A 21,804-nucleotide genomic window follows, 5' to 3' on the forward strand; every position below is an offset into this window, starting at 1 on the left:
TCACTACCGACGACCGAGGTTGCCGGCGGAGGGGAGCCGCCGGAGGACGGCGCTGAAAGATTGGGTCTCCTGGCGGCGGCTAGGGTTTCCAGCCGCCAGGGCCAGGAGGAAAACGATTCGATAGGTGTACGTCCTTATGCGCATGTGCATACTTTTGAGAGGCCGGACTTGGTGACCACGCATGTAGATGCTTTTAGTTGATCTACGTAGTACGGGTTTTTCTCCTTTATATGAATTTAACGTTCTTAATATGAGATCTTTGAATGTTGAGGAAGCAAATTTGAGATGTGATCGGTCATTGGCCGGGCCCGTCGACGGGCGTTTGAGCATCGGGATTTGCTATCTGTGATTGTTGATGCTCTAACAGGAGTTCATGTACATCTCTCATTTTGTTTTAAGATGTAGTTAACCAAGTCTCAGTTAAGTGACATAGTATGTAAGAAGAAAGAAAAAACTGAAAAAAAAAATAAGCCAGATCAAAACAATATAGCATAGACCGAGACCTGACGAAGTCTCGGTCAATTCAACTGAGATTTAACAAAAATGTTGTTTTAAATACACGTACGCATGGCTCAAAAATAGAATAGATTTGAATGCAGACTGATAGGAAACAAACGCGTGACACGTCCGACAATGGCGACATGGGAGAGACCAGGGATATTATCCTGTCTGTTGTGGAAGAAAAGTTGTCTCCGATAAGGATTTTCTATTGCAGAAATTAAGAAAAGAAATATGAATATGGTGTACAGATGACCACAGAAGATCACCCACGAGTCGCTGCACGCATCACGGGCATGCCTCCGGCGCATACTGTGTGGCACCCCTACGACACCCACGACCGTACCATCCATCTGACACGGCGATGGATTTCAGATAAACTTATTTATGGGATGCACATCTCGAGACACAGCGTCAGTATTCAACAGCCAGGATCGTGCGGCCGTGGTGCATATATAGGCTCTAAAAAAGTGCATCCGCCACTGCCTGCCGTCCACACCACCAACTCTCCCACTTCCCCTGATTGGGCAAGAAGAGCAAAACAAATTCTCCCACTGCCTGCCGCCCACTCCACCAACTCTGCCGCCATCCATGGCCGCCTCCCTCTTCCGCCTCTCCCGGCCCCGCCGCGCGCTCCTCCCGTTCTCCGCCCACCGCGTCCCTCTCTCCACCCAGCCCCTCCCGCAACCCAGGGACCCGTCCTCCCCCAACTGCAACCGCGGCCTTCCCGCCTTCCTCTCCTTCCTTGCCGCCGCCGCAGCCGCAGGCGGAACCACCGCTTCCGTCGCTCTCTGCGATGCCGGCCCCGACCACCGGTACGTGCATGCCCATCCGATCCAAACGAGTCGCTCGATCGACTGTTCCGTCACTTCTCGCGTCGCTGACAGCGCCTTGTGCTTGCCTGTTGATTTGGCGCAGGGTCGGTGGGAAAGACAGCGCCGAGCTGGTGGTGCGTGGGGAGCGCAAGCGCGTGCCAAAGGAGTTCATACAAGAGCTCGCATCCTTCCTCGGGGTAAGTGAAATGAATTCGAGTTCCGCGCTGCCATTGCCGGCGTACCTTGTGTTTGATGTTCTTGCTGTCCGTTGATTAATCCAACCCACACATGCATGCTCAATTGCTCGCTCACTAGGTGGCCGGGTTGCTGCTTTGCAGGACAACCTGACGGTGGATTACGAGGAGAGGAGCTTCCACGGGAAGCCGCAGAGCAGCTTCCACAAAGCAGTCAACGTGCCCGACGTCGTCGTCTTCCCAAAGTGATCTCACCCGGCACACACTGATAGTAGATCCGTTTTGCTGGTTTATTTATTTATACGCCAAGCTTGCTCCATGTACTGTAATGCCTCCATTACTGATTTGCAGGTCCCAGGATGAGGTGCGAAAGATTGTGATGGTTTGTAACAAGTACAAGGTATGGTAGAAGAAGAGTCAATTACATTAGGGGTGCAACAACTTGGCGTAAACGCTCACTTCGATGTACACCACAATTTCTAGCACCAAAGTGACCGTTTACGCCAAGTTGTAGCACCACCAGTGTAATTGACTAGTAGAAAAAAATAGCGTGCTACAAGATTTACCGCCACCCTTCTCTAAATGCTATACAAGTTATAGCGTGATAATAGCGTCTTATATTTGAAAACAGTGTTTTGCATAAAAATGTCAAATATATATAAAAAAATTAAGACATTCATAAACTTACAAGAAAAGGGAAGACTCCAAATTAAACAGAGAGGCATACAAAAATACAAGAGCTAGGTTCTACGCTCCTAATTAAACAGAGAATCATCGACATTGGCGCTGTGTTGCTGGGTTGGAGGCGTGGTTGACGCCGCTACTTGGAGGCGGAAGAGAGGCTGCTGCCGCTCATGAACTGTCGCCCCCGCCTTTGCTCGCAAGTCACGAACGCCAGCTTCGTCGCCGCCCTCAGTCACAAGCTGGTGGAAATTGATGATGATTTGGCTAGGTTAGGTTGTATGCGTTGCGTTTGTGAGAGTGAGTTGGGCCAATGCGATGCGGCGATGCCTGATGGGCTGTTATGTAATACATGCTAAAACGGTACAACTTATTTCGTTTACCGTCAAAATAGCGCGCTATAGCGTGAATAGCGACGTAGCGAGCAAATTAGTTAAAACGTAACGTGACCCTTCCAGATATGCTATAGTGACACTACAACGTCGAAATAGCGTGCTACTTTTTCGTTGTACATTAGCCTAAAGGAACATCATATGTTCACTGTTTTGCAAGAATTACTGATTTGGATTCTGTATCCTGTACTTCTGGTTTCCACAACAACCCATTTCCATGATTGTGCCAGCTAGCTGTGCCTTTTCTTTTTTATATTGATCTCAATTCAAAAGAAATGAGCCAGTTTACATGGGAAACGGGGTCAAAAACTGTGATCCAGTTCATGTGTGAAACTGGATCAGAAACCTTGATAGCCCGAGGGGCAATACATCTTGCGGAGGCAAGAATGTAGAACCCCCCCCCCCCCCCCCCCCAAAACACCAAGTACGTCAGAAGAATACAGATGGCTGTGATGCAGCACAAGCTAAAAGGCATAACAACATGCATGGTGCACTAGCAGCAGAGAGAGGCTGTCAAAGCAGCATATCATGCCAGGAGATAGCACAACAACAAACTTCAAGGAACACACGTCGAAGCACCACCAAGACAACACCGGAACCCTTGACAGGGGTAGACCACAGGTGGCCACATCAAGGAGTTATGCCATTACCAACACGGAGCCATCCGACACTCGGGAAAGGTGGTCATTGCCTAGGAAGGAGTAAAGATGACCAGGGAAAAAGGATCTTGCTCGACGATCATGCACGAGGGGGAGCCGTGAGTTCACTGCCGGAAGGGAGGGTCTCATTCCCGTGGACGTGTCGTGAAATAACTATGATGGTGAAGTGACATGATCGAAGAGAATGTCGTTACTGAAATCATCTTCACACGAGGGTGGTTATCGCCCAAGGTGGAGTGTATAGGAAGGGCACACACAACAACGAGAGACGACAAGAGGGGCTACCCAATGGCGGTGTCTGGAAATGTTGGAGATAGCTCATAGAGAATATCAAGAAGTTCACCTGATGACAGGTAGGTGATGAAGAAAGCGCCACCAACATGGGAAACGGCGTGAATGCATCGCCGTTGTCGTCGCTGTACGAGCCGGGAAGGGATTCTTCCCAACTCTACACCCGCCTCTGAGGTGGAGGATGAGGTCTGACACGCCACAAAGGTGGAATGCGACGCCTGCAGGTGTCGCCATAGTCAACTGATGGCCGCCAGGCAGATTTCTTTGGCCTCCTCACAACCTCCAAATGCTTCCACACCCCTGACACGGCAGGACCGGAGGGCAACCACCAGCTGCACAACACGAGGCAGAGAGCAGTGGGGCTGTTGTGGGGAACAAGCAAGCGTCGACCGGCGCAAGGATGGAGAATCCGGGCCAGGGAAAGACGGAGGTGGATGTTCGATTGGATCTGAGGGAGAGGGATGGGAGAAGGCACGATGGATGCAAGGGGGCAGGGGTGAACGGGTTGGGTGGATGCCGTCCAGATCCATAGTGGCATGGCGTAGGCCAGAACTAGACCCGGTGTTGGCCGCCGACATTGCAGCAGTACCTGCTAACCACCACCGAATGATGCTGGAGGCAGATTAGGTGAGAAGGACAGTGGTGGAAGCTAACCAATGGTGGTCGGGCATCGTGCATGTTGCACGGCCACCCGCACGGGTGCGCGAGGTGGTGGATGAATCAGGGACGTGGGCGATTCACGTAGGCTGTCACGTGCAATGCAAAGTCACAGCAGCCGGACGTCGCCCCTGCCTCGGTGGATTAGATGCTAGCGTGCGGCTAAGGACGGGGCTCGGAGGTGCAATCCCTGATACAGCAAGGTCTGAGCACAGCGGAAAGCCAGTGGTCCCCATGGGGCCACAATGCGGGAGGGGGAGGCCGAAGCTGGAATGGGAATTGCAGTTGCTGACTTGGGAGGAGGGGTGGTGGGTGTGGGTGAGCTCGGATGTGCGTCGAATGAGTCTTGCCGCCACCAGCTTCCCGTGGGCATTGCCCGTCATCGTTTGCCGGCAACGGCGAGGGGAGGATGCTGGATATTCGGTGGCGCCGATGGCATGAAGTAGGGTGTTCGCCCCAAGCCACCTCAGAGAGACGACGCGGGGCAAAGAGCTTTTTTCACATGCAGAGAGAAGTTTTTTGGGCTCCATCAGCTAGTTGTTGACAATGGAGGTTGTTGTATTTGTAATTTTGGTTTACACAACTCCCATTTTACATTCTTAGATAACATTTAGTAGGATATCATACGACCCTGTTTTGAGAATTAGAAATTGATTTTCAAACATCATGTTATAGTCTTGGTCAAGGAGTTATTTAGCTTCTTTATGTGCCTCCTTTAGGAGTTTGTGGAAGGCAAAAGGCACAAATTTGATCTCGAGGCGAAACTATTTCAAAAAGTGAACTGTTTTTGAAAGTATTTCACCCAGTTGACCTCTAATGTGTAGCGCCTGACAGCAGGACGCTGCACTCTACTATGCAGTGCCTAACACTCAGGCGCCACACTTTGCAGAGCCTGACAGCTAGGCGCTGCACTACACTGTGCAGCGCCTAGCTGTGAGGAGCTGCACAGTAGAGTGCATCGCCTAGCTGTAAGGAGCTAAGGGTCAGCAGTGTGAATTTTTTTCCAGAAACTGTTCAGTTTGTGAAATACTTTTGCTTTGAGGTCAAATTTGTCAATTTTGCCTTTGTGGAAGGAGTTGGTACTTTCCATTTCAGTAACACTAAGGGGTGTTTTTTATTTCTTTTCTTGGAATCAGGTGCCAATTGTACCATATGGTGGGGCTACATCAATTGAGGGCCATACGTTGGCACCTCATGGTGGCGTTTGCATTGACATGTCTTCAATGAAGGTAAATACTATAGTAAGTTTTATAATCAACAGCCATGTAATTATGACACTAAAAAGTGCTAAAGTACTCGGCTCATCGGTTTTACTATATTTTGTTATACCAAGCCGGCAAGCACTTTCTTAGCAGTGAGCTATACATGCAGGATACCATCTTCTACTTTCATCTATTTTAATGTATCATAAATTCATTGCAGAAAATCAAATCCCTGCATGTTGAGGATATGGATATTGTAGTTGAACCAGGAGTTGGATGGATTGAGCTGAATGAATACCTGAAACCCCATGGTCTCTTTTTCCCTCTTGACCCAGGTAAGCTCCTTGTTTCCTTTTCCATTCAATATTTTTTCCTATTCATTTACCTTTTCAACCGACAAAGGACAGGCCTAGCGCAGTGGTGAAGTACTCCCCACTTGTAACGAGAGTTCTGGGTTCGATGCAACCTGTCTGCGTTGCACTGTGCAGCACTGGCGGAGGAGCCCAGTGGGTATGGGGTGGCGGCTGTCATACCTTGATTGCGTGCAAAAAGAAATTTATACCTATGCATAATGTGTGATTGGCTGGATAGGCTCGCTGTAATCGTTGGCAAAAGTCGCTGGAGAGGTTGTTTGCTTGATAAATGTGCCACGATTGGTCCACAGTGCGATGCAGACCCAGGCCCATGAACCAACTGCATAAACCAATCGTCCCAGACCCATAGGACGCCCGAAGCCATCCAGTCAGCAACGCACACCGCACATGCATGCAACAACCCTAGATAGTTGTTCTTTAAAAACCTCTCCAAAAAAGCCGATCCTTAAAGAATGAGAAAAAATCAGCCCTAGCTAGCGCAGCGGTGGCTGGCCGGGACAAGGCGGCGGTCGTGGGCTGGTGTCGAGCATGAGTGATGGACGGCTGATTTAGATTGTTTTTCTAGAGTTATATGTTTACATTTTCATTGTATTTGGTTATGTTGAAGATCACATGATAACATCAATATTCATTTTCCCCGTGTATTGACTATATATATATATATATATATATATATATATATATATATATATATATATATATTATGGTTTCACTTTAAAAAAAATCTATTTAAGAGTTCGCCAAACCTTATTTTTCTTTCGTCCTCCGCCTCTGTTGGGCAGGGGTAGCCTTATCCTTCCCCAGACCCCACACCTCGTGTGGGAGCTTCGAGCACTTGGTCTGTCCTTTCCTTTTACCTTTTCAACCGACCATGTAAAATCCGGATTGACATAATCTGCTATGAAATTATCCAATCGTCAAAATAAATAAAAAGGCCATCATTGACCAATATCCAAACAGATCAATCTTGTCAAAAAAAAGAAGAAAAACAACATCATGTCCTTCTTTCCTATGCCCTTCCCCCCTTTGCCCTTTCATATTCAGTGTAACTCGACTAGAGTTGAACATCTTTGTTTGTGACTGATTTGTGTAGTGTAATTGCATCTTCCAGGCATTTAGATGCAAAATCCAGATTGACATAACCTAATATGAAATTATAATCAATGCAACACGACTGCAGTTGAACAATGTAATTGCACCCTCCAGACATTTAGGTGTTATGTACCGTCCTAGGGAGATAATTGTGCATGTTTGTAGTACTCAATAGTTGCACTGAAGTTTGATCATCTTTCTGGGTCCAAGATAGCATCAGCGGCTGCTTGCTTTTGCACTACCTTAGTGGGGTAGCTTATCTACATTGGTCTGATTTACAGGACCTGGAGCCACTATTGGTGGAATGTGCGCTACACGATGTTCTGGTTCATTAGCTGTGAGGTAATTCTCTATAATTTCAGGCCACTTTTTGGCTTCTAAGATGCATCTGTAACCCCATCCGCACAAAGAGGAAGGACAACCATAACGTGCATGATTCGCCTGTTTATCTATTATATTCTTATATGATACTAATGTTAAATAGCTTTGATGAATTTGCTTCTTACTTTGTAGGTATGGAACTATGCGAGATAATGTGATCAATCTTCAGGTCCTTCTGCTATCCACCCCCCCCCCCTTATACATTTGACTTCGCATACTAGTAGTAATCTTTTATGGTACTTCAGGCTGTTCTACCAGATGGCGATGTTGTCAAGACTGGTTCTCGGGCTCGAAAGAGTGCAGCTGGGTATACAAGAACCGCTCCTGTTTCTTAAGAGTAAAAGGCTTCATTTGTCCGGGAGTGAAATCTTAGTTGCGCTGTGCTGCTTGCTTGCTTTTTCCCATAATGTCTTACATATTGTATATATGAGGTTATACATTTGTTGTTGCCTTTACTATTAACAATTTTTTTTACTTTCCACCATGTTGAATGTCAGATATGACCTAACTCGGTTGATCATTGGAAGTGAAGGGACTTTAGGGGTAATTACAGAAGTGACTTTACGACTTCAAAAGCTTCCATCTCATTCTGTGGTAGGTCTTCTGTTTTGATTTATTCACTGTTGAAATAATATTTTGCTACCTATTTTTACTGCATTGGGTATACTTGAATATTAACTATTAAGTTTTAACAACTCAACATGTTTCTCTGTTTAGGATATACACTCTTTATGTAGCACATGTTGTGGAGAAACACCATTCTTCATGCTGTATTACTATGACTTAACTGTTATCTTGCATCTTAAGAATGGAAACAACATTTGTATGAACACACCATATTTTCTTTTAACTGTCTATCTTATTAAGGACATGCACAATAAGTTGAGGCAAGTGTTTGAACAAGTGATGGTGACACTGATGACTTCCCAATTAAAATAGGACTGCACCATGGGGCAGCTTTGAGCCCTTATCTTTTCACTAGTAGAAAACCATTCATTAGTCCCGGTTCGTAAGGGCCTTTAGTCCCGGTTCATGAACCGGGACTAATGGGTCGTTACTAATACCTCCACCCATTAGTCCCGGTTCAAACCAGAACCGGGACCAATGTGCCTCCACGTGGCCCTGTGCGCCCACCCCAGTCAGGGGCCTTTGGTCCCGGTTGGTGGCTCCAACCGGGACCAAAAGTCAATTTTTTTAAAAGTGGCTGCTTTAGGGGTTATTTTTAGGTTGTTATTATAGCTAGCTAATAGAGAGAAGTGTCCTCTCTTATATCTTCGTCCTTGGTTTATCAACGATGCTGCTATGTTCATTGCACCCCCGCAGATATAAAATGCTCATGCATGCTTGCATCATACATCATCATATATATATATATATAATAACAAGTCCTACTAATCATGCATCATCATATACAACTTCTACTCGTTATTAATAATAAGTCATACGATCATCATCCTCATAGTCATCGAACCCAACCCTACATAATTGTTCTTAGCACATGATCATCAGTATCAGGTAGGACCTAAACACCCTTAAGGTAAAATAGCATAAAACAATATAGACCGTGACTCTCCATTATGAAGAATGGCGATCATCCTGTCTCCAATGTTTTCCCTTCGCTGAATGTTGCTTCCAAGAAGCTCCTTACGACTGTCCATACATTTTTTCCATTCTTTGATTATCATGTCTCCACTTCTTTTAGAAACCCGGTATAGACAGTTGAGATTCGTAGGACGACCTGGGTGTATGTTCAAAACATGAAGGCTACCCCGTGTATACATCAGATGAGGCACACAATCATTTGGGATTATCTGTTGAAAAACATAGTAATAACTTCGTAGTTAGCAATGATATGATGTACTAGTTTTAGAAGTGTGCAAAAAGATGCACGAATGTTGTAATAGTAAAAAATCATACCAGGGTATCTCCATGGTAGTTACCGTAGTTCAACACGTGCACTAGTGGCACGTATTGACCATAATGTTGAGGAGTTCGATTGTAGCATTGTAATTCTCAAGATCAGTACAAAATCCGACCAGATGATTTTTCTCCTGATAAGTTAGTTCGGAGCCTTCGGTGTAGTAGGTTCTCTCTACCATCTTTCGCACATTCTTTGAAAAATGAAAATAAGCTGTCAATGGAGAATAAGTTGTCAACTATTTTCAAATAAACAATATAAATTACTTAATAACTATGTTAAGCTCACATGGGGGAAGAATTGGAGGTGTATCCACAAGGACGAAAATCGTAGGTCTCTCTTGCTCGATTGTAGGATCACCAAGATCCATGGTAACAAGCATACCCTCATCAAAACCATACATCTTGCAAAGTGCTTCCCAATTTTTGCAACCAAAATGGGTTACACTATGAGCATTGTACATCTTTACTTGAAAATCCACACCATGATGGGTACTTAGGATAATTTTTTTGGTTTCGAAACTTTCATGGTCTTCAAAACCCATCCTCTCCAAGACATAGCGTCTTGCAAAGCATGGGATAAGCTAGTCGAATTGAAAAAGATGAAAAATATTGTCATGATTAAAATAGTTGAAGTCATGAGTAATTACGATAAAAAACTATCATCATCGGTTGCGTACCGTATGAACATCGAAGGTCTCCTCGAGCTTAATGCTGAAGCGCCGATCTTCGTCCAGCACAATGAACCTGTCGCAGATACCTCGGTCGTCGTGGCACCAGTCGCACTCCCCCGGGCGGTTTTCGTCGTCCGATGAGTACGACATTTCCGGCCTATATGTTCATAATTCAAATATTAAACTAGATCATTATTATTAATCACGGATTGATCATCGATGATCGATGTACGTAGCTCCTCCTTTCATTCCCGAATGCATTATTAATTATATCAAATTGTCTAGCACACGGAAATGAAGGAGAAATTATCCAATATGAGCATTCAATAAGCAAAACCAAATCATAAAATAAGCAAAACCAAATCATAAAATAAAGTATAGTATTCAAATTAGCATGCATTCAATAATTATAAGCAAAAGTACATCATCTCTTGGTGTCCGTACATCGTCGAATATTATCACTAATACAACTAGAACCGTAGCTCCCGACGGGTATTGACGCGGGCGGTGGACACCCAAAGATAAGGAACCATCACAGGATCATAGCTCCAGTGAGATTCCTGAAGAACCTGCCAGGTATTGTCGAACCTCCCCTCCAATGCAACCATGTAGCGACGGACGTGCTCGTCCTCCTCGCTGACACGGTGACGTACCACCTCCGCGGTGTCCGGATGCCTCACCACCGTCACTGGCCCACGCGACCGCCACCAAACAAGGATCGGGTCAACAACGGGCTGCCTCCTCACCAACCTACGTCCCCCGGAAGGTAGCACCTCCCAATACCAACCCGGCGGAGCCCAGTCCCGAACATGGCCCTGATCAAGCAGGCCTCCACCGCCGAGTCGACGACAACGAGGATGCGGGATAGGCATCGCCGACATCGACGCGGGAACTACTTCTATATATAGTTAAATAAAAGTAGTTTTATTAATAAAATCAACTATGTAGTTCAACTACTAAGCATTTACTATAAATAAATTAGTAGTACTTACTAAAAACAAACTACTTCTATATATAGTAAAATAATTAAAATTCTATGAACAAAATTAATTACACAATCTAAATATCACCAAAAAAAATCTATTAACAATAATATCACCAAACATGCATATTCAATAATAATATCACCAAAAAAATCTATTAACAGAAAAAAAATCTAACATAATATGAACAAATTAATTACTACACATATCTAGTCTAACAAAAAAAATCTAATTAATCTAACAAAAAAATCTAACATAATATGAACAAATTAATTACTACACATGTAATCTAACAAAAAAATCTAATCTAACAAAAAGAAATCTATGAACTACATATCTAAATTACTACACATCTAACCTAACAAAAAAAATCTATGAACTACAAAAAGAATCTAAAAAAATCTAACAAAAATAAAAAAAACGCTCACGTCGGCGTCGAGGCGGCGCGGTGCAGGGGCGACGACGGGCTCGGGGCGGCGTGGGGCAGGGGCGACGAGGACAGCGGGCTCGGGGGCGGCGACGGGGACGACGAGCTCGGGGCAGGGGCGACGGCTGACGACGTGGGGCGCGGCGGCGCGGGACGCGGGCGGCGATGACGAGGCGGCGCGGGACGCGGGCGGTGATAGGGGCGGCGACAACGGCGGGCTCGGGGCGGCGACGGGGACGGCGGGCTCGGGGCGGCGTGGGGCGGGCTCGGCGGCGAGGAGCAGAGGCTCGGGGCAGGGGCGAGAAAGAGATGGGATTTGGCGAAAACTGCTAAGTCCAGTATATATAGCAAGAGTATTGGTCCCGGTTGGAGTCTCCAACCGGGACTAATGCCCCCTTTAGTCCCGGTTGGAGCCACCAACAGGGACCAAAGGCCTTTTTTCAGCAGCCCAAAGGGCGGGAAACGAAGACCTTTGGTCCCGGTTGTTGGCACCAACCGGGACTAAAGGGGGGGCATTGGTACCGGTTGGTGCCACGAACCGGTACCAATGCACCCCTTTAGTTCCGGTTGGTGGTACCAACCAGGACTAAAGGCCATGTGCTGCCCGCGTCGCGGCACGAAAGTTTAGTCCCACCTCGTTAGCTGAGGGAGCTCGAGAGTGGTTTATAAGCACCAGTCCCGCTGCCCTCTCGAGCTCCTCTCAAATGTAGGCTTACGGGCCTAAACGCACTATATGTGCCTGTGGGCCTATTGGGCCTATTGCGGGCCTGAATCCTGGCCCATTATTGGGTTTCTAGTCGTATTCAGGCCGTGGTAGCCCTTTAGGTGACACTTTTTTTATTTTATTTATTTTATTTTGATTCTTCCTGCAGCTGTTTTTTTAGTCCCACCTCGCCAAGCGAGAGGCACTCGCAGCTGTTTATAAGCCCTGAGTGCAGAGACGATGACGAAGAGGCTCAATGCTCCTGCACGTTGGTTAGCTTCAAGCCTTGAGGAATACGGTAGACTACACAGAGCTATGTGCAGTGCAGTTGACACTATTCCAAAAGGCTTGAAGCAAATTAATAAGCATTGCGCCTCTTTTTTATTTTTAATGACTTATTACAACTGAGAAATAAAAAAAAATAACTGAAAAGAAAAAAACTATATAGAAAACTACTCATAAATGAATTGAACCAAAAAATAGTTGTGATTAACTGTACTAAAAAATGAGCATAGATGCTTATTTTTAATGAATTATTACAACTCAGAAATAAAAAGAAAAAAAATAAATATAGCAGAAAAGAAAAAAAACTATATAAAAAGATACTCAGAAATGAATTGAAGCAAAAAATAGTTGTGATTAACTGTACTAAAAAAGGAGCAGAGATGCTTATTTGTAATGACTTATTACAACTCAGAAATAAAAAGAAAAGAAAGTAGTTGTGATTAACTTTACTAAAATATGAGCGTAGATGCTTATTTTTAATGACTTATTACAATTCAAAAATAAATAGAAGAAAAAATAGTTACGATTAACTTTACTAAAAAATGAGCATAGATGGTGGTCATCTCTTCAGTCAGAGGTGGTCGGCCTGAGGCTGGGTGTTCGGATCTCGGGATCCGTCATCTGGCACCAGCTGCGAGTCGGGGAGACGTAGTTGCCGGTGAAAACCGAGCTGACGGCGGGCGATGGCGGCGTTCCATGTCGTTACCATGATGAAGGCATCGTCGTGTGACTACCGTTGACCCACTTGTATTGCTCCGGGGGAGCGGCTTCGTCTTAACGAGCATTGCGCCTCTTTTTTATTTTTAATGACTTATTACAACTTAGAAATAAAAAGAAAAAAAATAAATGTAGCAGAAAAGAAAAAAAACTATATAAAAACCACTCAGAAATAAATAGAAGAAAAAATAATTTTTATTAACTTTACTAAAAAAATAGCATAGATGCTTATTTCTAATGACTTATTACAACTCAGAAATAAAAACAAAAGAATAAATATAACAGAAAAGAAAAAAGAAACTATATACAAAACTACTCAGAAATGAATAGAAGCAAAAAATAGTTGTGGTTAACTGTACTAAAAAAGGAGCATATATCCTTATTTTTAATGGCTTATTAGAACTCAGAAATAAAAAGAAAAAAATAAATATAGCAGAAAAGAAAAAAAAATATAAAAAACTACTCAGAAATGAGCATAGATGCGCTTATAGAGGAAAATTAACTTAAATTCATAACGAATTTCAAACGAAATCCGTATGAATTTAGACGAATTTCCCTATATAAGGGCATCTATTTTCATTTTCAGAGGAGCTCAATATGGCAGAGAGGGAGGGGCTTATAAACCGGTCCGATTCCCCTTCGGTTGGCGAGGTGGGACTAAACTCTGGCCGCAACGAGGACCAACCCTTTGGTCCCGATTCGTCCCACCAACCGGGACCAATGGTGGTGGGCCAGGAGCGGGGCGCATTGGTCCCGGTTCGTCCCACCAACCGGGACCAATAGGTCCAGCCGAACCGGGACCAATGGCCCACGTGGCCCGGCCGGCCCCCGGGGCTCAAGAACCGGGTCCAATGCCCCCATTGGTCCCGGTTCTGGATTGAACCGGGACTAATGGGCTGGACCGGCCTGGACCATTGCCCTCTTTTCTACTAGTGTTTTTACTTTGGTGATGGATGAGGTCAAAAGGGATATACAAAGAGATATCACATGGTGTATGCTCTTTGTGTATAGTGTGGTGCTAGTCGATGATAGTCTGACGAGGTCGATGGGAAGTTAGAGTTATGGAGACAAACCTTGAAATTGAAAGGTTTTAGGCTTAGTAGAACTAAAAGTACATGAGGTGCGGTTTTAGTACTACTAGGCACGAGGAGAAGGAGGTTAGCCTTAATGGGCAGGTGGTGCCTCAGAAGGACACCTTCCAATATTTGGATTCAATGCCTGAGAAGGATGGGGGTATTGATGAAGCTGTGAACCATCGAATCGAAGTCGGATGGATGAAGTGGCGCCAAGCTTCTAGCATTCTCTCTGACAAGAGAGTGCCACAAAAGCTAAAAGGCAAGTTCTATGAGACAGCGGTTCGACCCACAATGTTATATTGCGTTGAGTGTTGGCCGACTAAAATGCGACATGTTCATCAGTTAGGTGTGGCGAAGAGGCGCATGTTGAGATGGATGTGTGGCCACACGAGGAAGGACTGAGTGTGAAATGATAATATACGAGATAAAGTTGAGGTAGTACCGATTGAAGATAAGCTTGTCCAACATCGTCTGAGATGGTTTGGACATATTCAAAGCAGGCCTCCAGAAGCTCCGGTGCATAGCGGACGGCTAAAGCGTGTTGATAATGTCAAGAGAGGTAGGGGTAGACCGAACTTGGCATGGAAGGACTCCATAAAGAGAGATCTGAAGGATTGGAATATTACCAAAGAACTAGCCATGGACAGGGGTGTGTGGAAGCTTGCTATCCATGTATCAGAACCATGAGTTGGCCGCGAGATCTTATGGATTTCACCTCTAGCCTACCCCAATTTGTTTGGGACTAAAGGCTTTGTTGTTGTTTGGTCTATCTTATCCTATACTTGGCAATTACCGGAACCTTTACGAAAAAGGCTTTCACCCTGCTTTACATATAAAGCACCGATCCACAAGCATCACGATACAAACTCACGCCACCACCACACACGACACAAACACCCAAGGCAAGATACAAGGGTGACGAGCACCGCCACACTACCCCAACGACTACCAAGCCACTACACATGCGTGAGGATGATCTGCTTGGAGCCAACGGAGACCTCCAATCCTCCGACGAGAGGTGAGAAGAAAAACGACGAAACAAGGACTCCAAGATGGTGCCTCCTAGAAGGGAACGACCATTGATAGCCGCCACAATCCGATCCCAAAGATCGAGTTTTCACCCGGAGCAACTCGAAGGAGTAAGGGCACCGTGACGGAGCCTCATGAAGGATACAGTGTCCACGAACGCCGCCGCCGTCGGACAATTCAAGATTGAGCAAGTGATGTACCCTGGCACGCCCACCCCTCCGACGCATCCTTGCTCCGCCAACCACCAACCACCACCCACCCGCATAGCCATGGCCGCTGGACCGCACCCAAGGCGCAAGTTCCGCCCACGAACGTCAAGCCTCCCGCTGCCAGGGCCGTCCTGCATCCAGACACCCACAAAGTGACCGGCTTTGGGCCAAAGGGCACACCTGGCCGAAGAGACCGCAGCATACGTCCCGCCTCAAACAACGTCATAGCTGTGTGAGCCCACACACGGCCGGGGAACGAGGGAGGAGGGGGAGTGGACGCATCCGGGCCGGCACACCCTTGTGCCAGCGACGGATGGCCCGAGCTCGTCAGTTCCTTCCATCCCTCCAGGCTGCCTCCCCACTGGACACCTCCTGTGTCACCCCACCTCAGCGGCGAACGCGGCTACACGCGAGGCTACCAACATACACCTGCCCACCGGCAAGAAGAGACCCGAGGGACCACCGCCAATCACGAAGGAAGCCCACCGAGGAGCCCAACTCCGCTGCTTGCCCTTGTCCGGCCTCCGGATTCCGGCCGGCCCGCCCACCGACCAGCCGCTGTTGTGGCGCACCACCACCCGTCATGGCCATGGCAGGGGCGGAGACCAGCAGTCTGCGCCGCCCTCGGCCCGCGCCGCCCGGCCCCAGATCTGGCCCCGACATAACCAATCCCGATGACCAAGGCGCGCCCTCCACCACCGCGCCGCCCAATGCACCACCACCACCGTCGGGGCCCCAGATCTGGCCCCGACATAACCAATCCCGACGACCAAGGCGCGCCCTCCACCACCGCGCCGCCCAATGCACCACCACCGTCGACTAGCCCTGGCGCGCCGTCGTGCTGCTGCGCCCGGCGCATAGCGCAGCACCGAGGCCCGGGTGAGCCGCCCCATGCTTCGCCACCCGCGTGAGGGTAAGAAGAGCACCCCGCCACCGCTGTCGGCCGGGCTTCACCCAGCCGCGCCCCTGGCGGCGGTAAGGGAGGGGAGGAGGGATGACCCGCCGACAACTAAGGTTGGCCTCCCGTGCGCCCGCGGGGGCATCGCGGGAGGATGGGGAGGGGTCCTGTTCTCTACCAGAACCTTCCTATGTGATGTTTTCCCTATTTTCCTAAAAAAATGTTTATTGGCTTAATGTTCGATGATATAAATTTGGCGAGTGTTTTTTTTCCGGGAAAACGCAAAAGCTTTTGGTTTCGATGCATTGATAGAAGGAAAGAGTTTGTACAAGCCCAAAGAAGTTCACACCTAGAGTTACGAATAGAAGGAAAGAGTTTGTACAAGCTCAAAGAAGGTCACACCCAGAGTTACAACACAACGCCCTAGTCCCTAGGCTCTACCTTAACCCCATAGCACAACCACCCGCTGAAAACCATTGTCTGGCTTCCTCTTGGATTGTACCAATGAGGAAAGGCAAGCTAAGGGGAGCATTTTCGAAGATGATGGTGTTGCGATGCTTCAAGATGCACCATGCTACAAACATGATGGCTGAGGATGTGCCCTTCCAAGCAGAGGCCGGGACCGAGTGGCCCATTCGGTGCCACCAATCCACAAGCCGTCCTCCGCATCTGGGTGTCTTGCCATCAAACACAACCAGGAAAAAACCTCGTGCCACACCGCGCGCAAGAAGGAACATCCAGTGAGGAGATGAGCCATTGTCTCCTCCGACTGATCACAGAGCATGCAACACGATGCATGCTCAAGGCCTCGGCATGATAGTCTCTCAGCAGTCACACAACGGTCTTGGCAGGCAAGCCACGCGAAGAACTTGACGTTAGGTGGGGCACAAGTCTTTCAGTTAAGCTTCCACGAACTTGAACCGCCTCCTGGAACAAATGTCGTAGCAACTCTTGGAGGAGTATTGAGAGTCCAGCATCCAGCGCCATTGGAGGACATTTCGCACACCAACCGCCGGACCTTGATATACTGCCAGAGTGCCAACATGCTCAGGGCCCCTCTGATATCCGAGATCCAACGGCGGCCAGCCAAGGCATTACTGACTGTCCGACGCTTCCTGATGCGCCTCGAGACCAACTTTAGGAGGATAGATGCAATCTCAGAAATGACACTGCCATTGAGCCAACAATCCTCCCAGAATAAGGCTGATGTTTCACCACCAGCCACCATCCTAATAGTGGATGCAGCGAACACCTCACGCTCACCGCGGGAGAATTGCAGGTCGAGGCCTCTCCCTGGGTGGACGGGGTCGATGCACATCCTCCACAACTAGTGGATCCTTAGTCCGGAGTACCAGCCCCCAGGTGAGGTGACCCACCTACGCCATCATGGATGCCCTCCGCGTGGAAAGGCGGTCCGCTATCCTGTAAGTTATAAAAAAATAAACCGCAAAACGGTTATTCTTACAATGCACCAGTATGATGTTCACGTCGCCACAACGATCATCTTGTTTTGCCATTTCTAGTAGCAAACCATGTACTACCTCCGTTCCTAAATATAAGTCCTTTTAGACATTTTAAGTGGACTACAACATAGGGATGCATGTAGACATATTTTAGAGTGTAGATTCACTCATTTTGCTCTGTATGGAGTCGCTTGTTAGAACCTCTTGAAAGACTTATATTTGGTAACGGAGGGAGTACCATTTTCAAGGTTTGAAGTTGTGGAAGAGTAATGGGCGTACATGGAAAAAAATAGTAATTCAACAAAAAGTTGAAAAATTCTGATTTTTTAAAAATAAATTTGACCTTCCATTGTACTCGTGAGAAAAGTTCCATGAAAAGAAAATTTTACTTTGACTTCTTTTAAAAAAGACATTTTTTTTCATCAAAATAGCATGAACAGTGACCTATAATAGCAAATAAATCTTGTCTTTTTCGCTGTGAAGTCAACATTGATTTTTTTGTGAAAATTTATATACTAGTGCGCAAGTAAGTCAAGTTTATTCTAAAATATTTCTTAACTATTTTGACTTTTTGTTTAATTATTAAATAAAAATTCTATATAGGGTGTATATACAACCAGGAACCAAAGTGTATTTCCCCATCCATAGGACGCTACCTTATCTGTCTAGCTTTGTCGACCTTTTATTTGTAGTTCTTTCCGCGTCTTCATTTTGCCTATGAACTCATTCCTTCTAAATGCTCTATGTGTTCAGGTTGCTATGTGCAATTTTCAAACTGTTAAGGATGCTGCTGATGTTGCTATTGCAACAATGCATTCTGGCATACAGGTTCGTCCATGTCCTTCCGGTTTTTTTTCATTGCTATGACATTTGAAAAAAAAATGGAAGTCAGATATGAAATAATCGACATCCTTTGTTCCATATATATGGAGTGAACGTTCATATCTCCATGCTTGTATTTGTTCATGTGACACAATTTGTTCATTGCACATTAAGTGGCCGTCGGTGGTGGTGCTAGATGTTTTTCATGGACTATTATAGGTGTTAGGTTGACTCCTGTTGAAATGCTTGAGTAGAAGTTACATTGTTGAGATGTATCGGTGGGTAACCAAAATTCACTAAGGTTGTTGTTGGCTAGTTAGTTACCGATACTTATCTTTTTCTGCTTGGTTAGGTCTCGAGAGTGGAATTGTTGGATGAGGTTCAGATAAGGGCAATAAACATGGCAAATGGTAAAAGCTTGCCTGAAGTGCCGACCTTGATGTTTGAATTCATAGGGACATGTAACCTAACTTGCACTTTTAAGCCATTATACTGTACTAGAAAAGTCCACTTTACAGCCTTGAACTTGTTGTTGACGTATAACTGTATTGCCTAGTCTCTTCTATCAGACCGGTCTTTTCGTTGCATTGGCTAAAGCATGCACTTCTACATGATATCAGAGCTAAGAGGTCTTGAGTTCAAGACCCGGCTGGCGCCACACATGAGGGGGAGTGTTGACGTATAAACGTATTGTCTAGTCTCTTCCATCAGATCGATCTTTTGGTTGAATTGGCTAGAGCATGCACTTCTACACTTGCCACCCAGTTTCGGATTCAACCCTCAATTTCAAAACCGGTTGTCTCATAGCCTCAACTTTCCACTTGTTTCAAAAATCAACCCCTCAGTCAGTTGAACCCAGTTTTGACTCGGTTGATTGATTTTGACCACATTGACTGCTGACTGGGCAACCCCTTTTGACCCCTCCTTATTTATGTGAGACCCAATCTCTCTATTAAAACTAACTTCACTTTGTGCACACTACTTTTTAGTAGACTCTAGACAATTTTTAGAAGTGATACCCATAGTTCATGCTTGTGGTTTATCAGTTGTTCCTTATCTTGGGGATGTAATTAACATATATTCAATAATTTATTATCGTCTTCTGTTGGTTGTTCACTTGCTTAGACAAGTTACTTAAAAGCTCTTCTTAAGCTGCAAACATTCCTTCAGTTTACACATCAAGAACTGACTGATTTTCCTTTTCTTTGTTAATCTCTTTCCATTGCAACTATTCAGAAGCATATGCACTTGAACAAACGCTGTTGGTTCAAAAGATTGCTGCAGAGCACCATGGTTCTGATTTTGTTTTTGTGGAAGAGTCGAATGCTAAAGAGGAACTGTGGAAGGTCAGTCGTCTGAACCTGTAGAGCTAGCTAATCTACGGATGTTTTTTTTGTGCTGCATGATTATGCACATGCCATGCAATACTAGTGTCATACAGTATGAGATCATGTTCCCTGGTTTCTGGACAATAGTAGTACTGCCATATATAGGATATTTGGTTTTGGAGCATATTTTAATGGCATTTTCCTCTATGCGCAGATCAGGAAGGAGGCACTTTGGGCTGGTTTTGCCATGGAACCTGATCGTCAAGCTATGATAACGGTTTGATTGCTTGCTCAGTATGATCGGTTAGAGATAGTTAGTCTCCAGTGGCATGCATCATATACCATTATGTTTGCCTCCTTACTTGTGAATCTTGGCATTTGTCAACATGCCCTAATCATCATTTGGCAAAATATGGGCTGAAATATGATCCAGTTTTAGTTCACATTCAAGTATATGGTACTTAGCAAATAGCAACGAAATATCTTCTCAGTTAAGTAAGGGTGACTGGCGGTTTGAATCAACATATGCCTTTTTTGTCCCTTAGTGATAAATGTAGATCTTGTCAGCTTCATAAATTTTGTTATCTCATATGCTCACATAGATCGGCTAATGGTCATTTATGATCATTGTAGCCTTATTATCTGCCGCTTTCTAGTGGATGAGCCGCATCAAGTCTTGTAAATTCTAATGGCGCCCCAATTGTTGTTCATGCAGGATGTTTGTGTTCCATTGTCTGGACTTGCAGAATGCATATCTGTATCTAAGCAACTACTTGATGCGTCACCATTGACTTGGTACATATTCTTCCTTACGCAGTACCTGGGTTTTTCTGTTGTAACTATGAAAGCCATGGCCATCTCTTTTGCATTAGATTTATATTTATAGGAGAGCAGGGCAGTTTGAAAATTCGAACTCTTGATGAAGTAGTAGCATGCAATTCTTATCGTAGCTCCAGCAGTATGCTATCCTTTTAATTATCCAGGACCTTCTCTCTGACTTGTATATGTTTTCAGTTTGGTTATCGCCCATGCCGGTGACGGAAATTTCCACACATTTATCCTATTTGATCCAAGCCAGGAGGAAGAGCGAAGGGAAGCAGAGAGACTAAACCATCTCATGGTTCATACTGCTCTGTCCATGGAAGGTACATGCACAGGAGAGCATGGTGTTGGCACGGGGAAAATGAAGGTAGGTGACCTATGACCTCTTTATCTCATCAAGGCCGTGATCCATTTCAAATTTCCACATGATTCATAAACAAGTCACCACCCATGAGTGACAAGTGACAAGTGCTTTGGTGTGTGCATTGGAAGTACCTAGAGAAGGAGCTAGGGATGGAGTCACTGAGGACGATGAAAAGGATAAAGGCCGCGCTGGATCCCAACAACATCATGAATCCAGGAAAGCTCATCCCATCCCACGTCTGCATATGACCAACCAAGTGCCTGAATCCATGCCTGTGGGTTGGGTTGTTCAAGCTTTTTTTTTGAAAGGAACGTCTCATGGCTCTTTATTGCAATAAATTGATGGTTACATCGTTAATTACAAGGGGCATAATAAACATGGGTGGATCACCATCCCAGAAAACAGTAGAAGTTGAATCATGAGCATGCCTAGCTAGACTATGGGCCACCTTATTTGCATCCCTTGGACAATGTTGGAAAGTGATATTCAATATTCTCTGAGCGATCGAAAAACATTCATCCAGGACTACTGCATATGGGGTCAGAACCTCTGCCTCACCATTACATGTGATCTTATTTGATCGAGTATACCTTTCAGATGAAATGCGATCATTTTTTAGATAACCTTGTACAGAACATTGCATAAGCTGATAGGTCGATACTGTGAAATTTTCTTCAAACTGTCCACCTTGGGAATAAGCAGTATGACGGTATCATTTCATCCATTAGGGATATTCTTTGAGTTGATGACATCAAGTACTTCGCTTGTCAAAACATCACCAATTAAATGCTGACATCTTTTAAAGAAAATTGCATGTAAGCCATCCATACCTGGGGCTTTTGTATCCCAAT

At 45.6% G+C, this 21,804-nt stretch overlaps 1 pseudogene; it reads left to right on the forward strand.

Moving 5' to 3' along the window:
- The first annotated feature begins 995 nt into the window (after positions 1 to 995).
- On the forward strand, positions 996 to 21,490 carry LOC123139053 (D-lactate dehydrogenase [cytochrome], mitochondrial-like; annotated as a pseudogene).
- The last annotated feature ends 314 nt before the right edge of the window (positions 21,491 to 21,804 follow it).

Source organism: Triticum aestivum, chromosome 6B (genome assembly GCF_018294505.1).
Source record: "Triticum aestivum cultivar Chinese Spring chromosome 6B, IWGSC CS RefSeq v2.1, whole genome shotgun sequence".
In the NCBI taxonomy this organism is placed as follows: Eukaryota; Viridiplantae; Streptophyta; class Magnoliopsida; order Poales; family Poaceae; genus Triticum; species Triticum aestivum.